This window comes from Hyla sarda, chromosome 1 (assembly GCF_029499605.1).
Source record: "Hyla sarda isolate aHylSar1 chromosome 1, aHylSar1.hap1, whole genome shotgun sequence".
NCBI classification, from domain to species: domain Eukaryota; kingdom Metazoa; phylum Chordata; class Amphibia; order Anura; family Hylidae; genus Hyla; species Hyla sarda.
Window position 1 is genome coordinate 196752185 of NC_079189.1, and position 8310 is coordinate 196760494.

An 8310-nucleotide genomic window follows, 5' to 3' on the forward strand; every position below is an offset into this window, starting at 1 on the left:
AAAAATAACTTATCGCTGGGGGGTCCAAGCGCTGGGATCTCCTGCACAGGCCCCGGCGGTTTGCTGGAAGCTGACATATGTACCCCGCAGGAAGCGGCGGCCGGCACACCCCCTTCATGTATCTCTACCAGGCCCAGGCTTTGAGCTGTGTGATGGGCCCTGAAATTTCTGATGGCAGCCCTGGATGTAAATGTAATGGGTATGTTTTTCTACTTGTTTCTCCTGCATTTGAGCAAGATATGAAGTTGCTGACATACACACTACTGAACCTTCCGTGAACATTTGATTGACAAGGTCCTGGCTTTCGTCAGGCATCTCGTGCACCACCCCGTAGTTCACCTTTAGGGGGTTATCCCACTAGGAGAGCCCTATCAGTATGAGGAACTCTGACTGTGGGGACTTACAACCAAAGGTACGGGACCGAGTCCAGTACTGGGACACCACATATCTATCTATTTCAGTGTTTCCCAACCAGGGTGCCTCCAGCTGTTACAGAACTTCAACTTCCAGCTTAGCCTTTGGCTGTCCAGGCACGCTGAGAGTTGTAGTTTTGTAACAGCTGGAGGCACCCTGGTTGGGAAACACTGAGATAGATAGATAAATAAATAAATAGACAGATAGGACATAGATCAGTGTTTCTTGAACAAAGTGCTTCCAGCTGTTCCAAAACAACAACTCCCAGCATCCCATGCCAATGTTAATCACATGGTAAAAATGTTTGCCTTATGTAGAAATTGGTATATCTGATTATAATACTGAACTCCAGGAGAGCAGTACAACCCAAAAAATATAGTCTGCAGAATAGGTGCAGGCTGTATGGGAGCTCTGATCAGTAGCTCCACTCTTCAATAATGGTCCAGAGAACAGCAGCACACAAAAAAATGGTGTAAAAAAGTCAAGATTTATTCCATCAATCAAGTGTAATACAGAAGAACATTTCTGCGACATCACTTCGCCATTTTCAAGCTCAACTAAGTGATCCCCTGTGCTATCTTATATATGCTCAGTAATTGACATAATTAGCTAATTAATGTACAGTGTAAACAGTGATAACATATACACAGACATAAACATAATATTAAGGCATAGCAGATCCATGCTGGAGTGATCAATATTCATCTCGTGATTCACGTGGTTATAGTGTTCACCATTTGTGGGCATAGAGAATGTGTATAGGGGGTCAGAATAGGACAAGTTTAGACATACATAAGAAAGTTTTTTTTTTTTTTTGTAGTACATAAGAAAAGTGTGTAAAGATGGCTATCCTTTTAATTGTACTGGCCCACAAAATAAAGATAACATGTAGGTTTCACTGTAAAATACAAAAAGTGCGTAAAAATGGAACCCACCCCAAAAGTCGCAAAATTTCAGTTTTCTTTTAAATTTTCAGTTTCCCACCAAAAATAATATTTCTTTGATTGTGCCTTATTGTTTATGGTAGAATGAAAGGTGCAATTACAGAGTATAATTGGTTGTGCAAAAAAACAAGCCCTCATATGGCTCTGTGGATGGAATAATAAGTGTTATGGCTAAAGTTATGTCTTAGTTATAAGACGAGGAGGAAAAAATTACAACGCAAAAATGAAAATTTCCTGGGCTGTGTCCTTAAAGGGTTAAAGTCTCAAGACAAAACAAATATAATTATTTCAGGCGGTGTTCGCACGTATACATTTTTAGCGCATGTATAGATAATGACAGAATTAAAATATGCGCCAAATTGTATGCAGTGTAAACCCAGCATCAATATTTCCTCATAACTAAGATGTTCCATGCCCCTTATTAGTTTAGTTGCGGCTCTTTGTAATTTTTCCAGCTCCAGGGCATCCTCATCTGTGAACCAATGCCCAAAATTGAACAGCAAATTCTTATGCTATAAAAGGATAGGTTCCCACGTGACATATCTTGCTGCATATTTTTCTATCCATTGAAGTCAATAGGCAGCAAAAAAACTGCAGAAAGTATGTAGCAAAATACGGCATTTGTGACCCTACTCTAAAGCTGTAGTCAGGGCCAGTTTTAGACTAAGTGTGGCCCTGGACAAAAATAAAAAATGGGCACCCAGATTGCATGACCAAAGATCAATATGTTGCTATGTGGCTTTGTTCACACGACGGAATGTCCACACGGAGAATCTCTGGGAGGATATTCCACAAACTGTATGGCACCGGCATAATGTGCTAGGCGCTAGGACCACACAGGAATGCGCCATCTCATAGACGGCTATGCATTCTGTGCGGATTCCGCACAAAGAATGAACATGTTATTTTTATGCGTGGACAGAAAATGGAATTTCCTTGCCGGAAACATCTGGCACGGAAATTCCGCTGAGCGCTTATACTATAAAAGGGATCTTCTCAGTATTGTCTGTCAGTAATAATGCCCACATATACTATAACAGTGATCTTCTCAGTGCTACCTGTCAGTAATAGCGCCCACATATACTATAACAGTGATCTTCTCAGTGCTACCTGTCAGTAATAGCGCTCACTTTATTCTTCACACAGTAATCATTTTCCTCTTAATGCCCCACACTGTATAAATGCCCCTTTTGTGCCCCTTACTGTGTAATAATGCCCCCCTTCATGCTCCTTACCGTACTACAGATCACAGTGCAAAAAAATTGGCCCTCATACAGCCCTGTATATGGAAAAATGAGAAAGTTATAGAGTCAAAATAGGGTGAATAGGGTGAATTTTGTTAAAAAGTCTGAGTTTTTGAAAAGCAGTACAATAATAGAAAATAGAAAATTTGAGAGACCTGCTTGTTAGAAGTCATTATGTGCCAAAAATTTCCTCATCCTTTTACAAAAGCAGCATCAAGAAAAGGGTGCTATCCCTCTGGAGAGTACCTGGCCTGTACTAACAGAATCAGAGCTAAAATGTTTTCTTCGACAGGAGGTTTGCGGGAGTATACAATCCGACAATATATCTCGTGCAGTGCTATGCTACGTGTGATTGCTCAAAAATATACATTGGTCTTACTTCTAGACAACTTCGCATTTGAGTGCGTGAGCATGCACAAGATATATTGTCGGCTCAAAATTGTACAGATATTGCTACTTTAAAAACCCTGCGACACTTTAAAGAAAAACATGGATGTGATCCGAAAAGTCTCAAGATTAGGGGTATAGAAAAAATTCAAGATGGGATGTGAGAAGGCAACCTTAAACGAATTTTGTCACAAAAGGAGTGCCGGTGGATCATTGTGTTAAACACAATGATCCCGAATGGATTAAATGAGCAGCTTAGCTTCTCCCCCTTTCTATAGTCGAAAGGTAGTATGCTTCATCTCCTCCTTCAGCCTCCATTTTCCCTTCCCTCCTTTTCCCCCTTTACCCCCCCTCCCCCAATCCCTTTCCCTTCCCCGGTTTCCCCCTCCTTCCCTCCCTCCCTCTTCCTTTCCCCTTCCTTTTCTGTAGGGTATTGGATCTTTGGTGGGCGGTACTTAGTCTGCAGTGTGCAGCCCTAGGGACACTATAGATTTGTACACAATTGGGTAGTTTTTGTAGGAATATAATTGTAATATATATATATATATATATATATATATATATATATATATGCTGAACGGAAATGTTTTTCAGAATGGTATACTAAATGTGGCGTTATAGCCAATATTTCACTATCAGGTACTTTATGTATCTTCTAGTATAATGCACTTTTTAATACAAGCTATGTAACACATAAATGGTCTTGTATGTTTATATAATATATTTATATTATGTTATATTATAGATGTGTGTTGGGATTTCACGTTTGTATATTTAAGAGTGATACTGTAACACGTTTTTGCACACTATTGCACATTATGCACTTTAAAATGTGTCATGAGACTGCTATATCAACGACCCGTTTACCGCAGTTGTAAAATCGGGTAAATGTGGATGTATTTGCCTATAAGAACAGCGCTGTCTTTCAGTGCGCTTGCGCCCTGAACGTCGCCCGTGATGCGGCCCTCTGACGCGACTGGATTCCTGGTGCGCATGCTCGGAAATATGTTATTCTTGAGCCTGCGCACTAGGACGGAGACGCCGGAAGTGGGGCTGGCTGAGAGTTCCGGCGGGGCAGCACGCAAGCGCCGCAATGAATACACACCACTGTAAGTGATTTAAACTATTAGTATACTACATAAACCTTGTGAGTGACCATTAACGCAGTACCTCATGAAAATGGGAAACCATAATGATCGTAGGGGTCGCGGCTCTGGTTGAAACCTCTACTTAGGACAGTTGCGAGTTATTGATGAGGTTACTTTTGTCATGGCACATGTCACTTTATATTTTTCCCCATACATGTATTTGGCATATACTGTATGCTATGCAGTGATTGTAAGCATCTCACTCGTGTTGGAAGCACCTGTTTACAGATATACCGTATTATTACTGCAAATGCTGATGATATATTGCACTTTTTTCATTGGATAGCCTGCGGCCATTATGATATAGCAACCTTCTTTCTTAAGCCCTATTTTTTGTATTGGCTGACCATTACAGTACTTCTCCATTTTACATATTATATATTTTTTTATTGTAATTTCAATAAAAACATTATTTTTTAACTTCATATCAGATGTTTTTTTTTTTACTCTTTATCTAATATGTATAATATGTATAATGATTGTTTGAGTTCCCCTGTATTATACAGGATTATATGCATCCCCTTAGGAGTGTCATGATGACACAAGGGGGACTTTGTTTCAAAACATTAGAACTTATATATTTACAATAATAGAAAGGCGTGTAACATGGGGATCATTTCAATCTTATTAACCTACAAAATAAAGAGAACTTGTCAGTTTTACCATAAAGTGCTAATATCCTCCAAAATTTGCAAAATTACAGTTTTCTTTTATTTTTTTGATTGCACCATACATTTTATGGTAGAATGAAAGGTGTTATTACAAAATATAAATACAAAAACAAGACCCACATGGGTCTGTGGATGGAAAAATATAAGAGTTATGGCAAAAATCTAAATAAGCTGTGTCCTCAAGGGGTTAAAATCCTACCTCACCCCCCACAATATCTGTTACTGGTTCCACACTTGTTAGGCAGCGATATATGAGTTTAATTGAATATTTATTCCTTTCCCCCCTCCATACTTTACCCTATTACCTTCTTTTTTAACCATTGCATAGAGCCCATAAACACACAGCACAGACATCCTATGGATCTTCCAAGACATGTGATGACATCATCAGGAGTCATCTAGCCTATAGGAGTCATCACAGGTCCTAGAAGGTCCATAGTAAGACTATTAGTGCTGTCTATAGACTCTCTGCAGCACGGACAGCTTTAGGACTATTCTAAGACTACTGTATTTTGCCATGATTTGCTCAAAATCGCAACAAAAAACGCAGTGATTTTACTGCGATTTTGCGCAAAATGCAGTAGTGTTAGTAATACCCTAAAGCTTTTCAGGGGCTACCTTTTGGATAGGGCCCTGGGCAACTTCCCGGGTTCCCCCCCAACGCCGGCCCTTGCTATAGTATTATGTGTCTGTCCATTATGTCCATGACTCTTTTGGTAAATGACAATATCCTGCTGGCCTTAGAAGCAGCTGCCTGACATTGCACATTGTTCTGTAGTCTATGAACTACAAGTACACCCAAATTCTTCTCTACCAAATCCTTCTCTAGTTTTACTCCCCCTAGGACATATGATACATGCAGTTATTAGTACCTGGATGCATAACTTTACATTTATCCAAATAGAACCCCATTTGATAAGTGTTTGCCCAGATATGGTGTTTCGGGGAACTTCCCCTTACTTACGCATGAGTAAGTGGAGGTTGCCTGAAACATTGTATCCAGAAGAGGTCTGGTCTGTAACACCTCAGCAAAGGCATTGTTATGCCAGAAAGAACTTTTGTATTGAACCATGTATTAAGAAACAAATAAATCATGGAATGAAGACAATAACTGTTGCACATGTCTATAAATGCTATAAGTTTATCTGAAGACTTTTGCATATCCCTTAGGAGTTATACAAAACGGGAATACAGAGTCTAATAGAACTCTGTGCAAGAGGTTTAACCCTAAAGGCACAACACGTTTTGCTTATAAATCAGATCCTCAATGTAATTAATAAATAAGTAAAAGTAATTAATAAATAAGTAAAAAATCAGTATGAATCATTGACCACCACTCTCTGGGTATGGTCCTTCAGAGTTTTTAATTCAGTTACAAACAAAAATTTCCAAACCTAAAGACCTTAATTTACCTACCAGACGTATATGAGGGACAGTGTCAACACCACTGTAAAGTCTAAAAACACTGTATCCAGGCTTCTACTCACTTCTTTAGAAATAGGACACTTTTAACAGGAAAGTCATGAACAAATACTCTTCCTAACCCTCACAGTTGGTCCTTGAATTGTGATACACACAGCAGAGCAAGGGTATGGAACATGTACCGAAGCACACAGGCCGACATTTATCATTGTCTTTAGACAGTTTTTTGTGTCTACAAGAGGCACCAAAAGGCTCAAGCAGGGTTTATTTGCTCCTTTTTTGCACCTTTTTGTTTACACATTTCTGCTGATTTTGAGTTGCAATCCACTGATTTTGAGTTGCGATCCACATGATATAGAAGGGATTTATGAACTGGGCGCAAAGCCACTGAAAAGTCTCTAAAACTACACCATCCCAGACCTGGCGTAGCTTTTTAGTGTATGTGAAGAGAGAAATGTTAGAAAATGTTTACCTGCACAAAATTTATCAAATGCTCTGTGAACATTTAATAAATTTGGTGATCCTACACATTATCAGCACACAAAAAAAAGGTGTAAAAAATGCTTCACTTACACCTACAATCATAAATGTGGGCCACAGTGTTTCTGTGACAGTCCCTATATATGAAATGTAAGACACATGAAGCTACAGCCCCTACTCAATTGATGTAACTGCACTGTAACTACTTATAAGGGCTGAAGAGCCTGTGTAGGACTTTTACCTACCACTATATGGGCACTGTATAGCATGTAGTAGTTGTTATTCAGTATGGTATATTATTCAAGTACTAGTTATGGTGGTAATAGTTATGGTGTACCCATGTTATCTGTCCCTTGTATTGTGCTATTATTGGTAATATTGGACTTGGAATTGTGGGTTTTGTTCGGTAGCAGTGAAAAGGTAATTTGTACCTGTGATGTACTTACTCCTTTTATAGCAGTATTGTTTGTTAACTGTATCACTGTATTATTTATCGCTTAACTGTCATGGTAATTTGTACAGTGATGCAAAATCTATCACTAACAGAGGAATCGGTCATGGTGAACACAACATTTGCCTTGGGGATAATGAACTTGATTTTTTTAAATCTTTTTTACATCCTAGCAACACCCCTGGTAACTGTTATTATGCTGTTCGTTTATTAATAAAAATACGTCACCACCTTACCACTATTTTGACACTTTCAACAGTACTTTAATTTGGCTCAGATACAGCAATCTCTTTGGGAAGGCCAACTAAAGTTTGACTTAAAAGTGGTCTTCCATGAACGCGGTCTTCTCAAAGAAAATGCCCATTATCCAAAATGTATAGTGGACAACAATATTGTCCCACAAAGGCTGGTAGTATAAAGCCCCTAAAAAGTACTGGAAGGATTAAGATTTTTTAATAGAAGTAATTTACAAATCTGTTTAACTTTCTGGCACCAGTTGATTTAAAAAAATAAAATAAAATAAAGTTTTCCATTGGAGTACCCCTCTGAAGGGTACTCCGGTGGAAAACAAATGTTTTCAAATCAACTGGTGCCAGAAAGTTAAACAGATTTGTAAATTGCTTTTATTTAAAAATCTTAATCCTTCCAATACTTATTAACTGCTGTATTCTCCAGAGGAAGTTGTGAAGTTCTTTCCAGTTTGACCACAGTGCTCTCTGCTGACACCTCTGTTTGTGTCAGGAACTGTTCAGAGCAGGAGAGGTTTGCTGTGTGGATTTGCTTCTATTCCGGACAGTTCCTGACACGGACAGAGGTGTCAGCAGAGAGCAGAGAAAAAAAAGAAACAAAGGGGGAGGAAAGTTGCTGAGTTGCTCATAGCAACCAATCAGATTGCTTCTTTAATTTTGCAGAGACCTTGTTAAAAATTTTACAGGCGATCTGATTAGCTGCTATGGGCAACTCAGCCATTTCTCCTCTGGACAGGTTTTGATAAATCTTCCCCAAAGTCTTCAGCTCTTTCTAGAAAAACTGTGGTCCACATTTATCACAACTGTCACAAAAATGTGTTGCCCATTGCCATGTGAAGTCAAATTTCCTTTAGAGAGATTTAATTATTTTAAATGTGCAGCTGTAAGAAGAGAAAGGAGT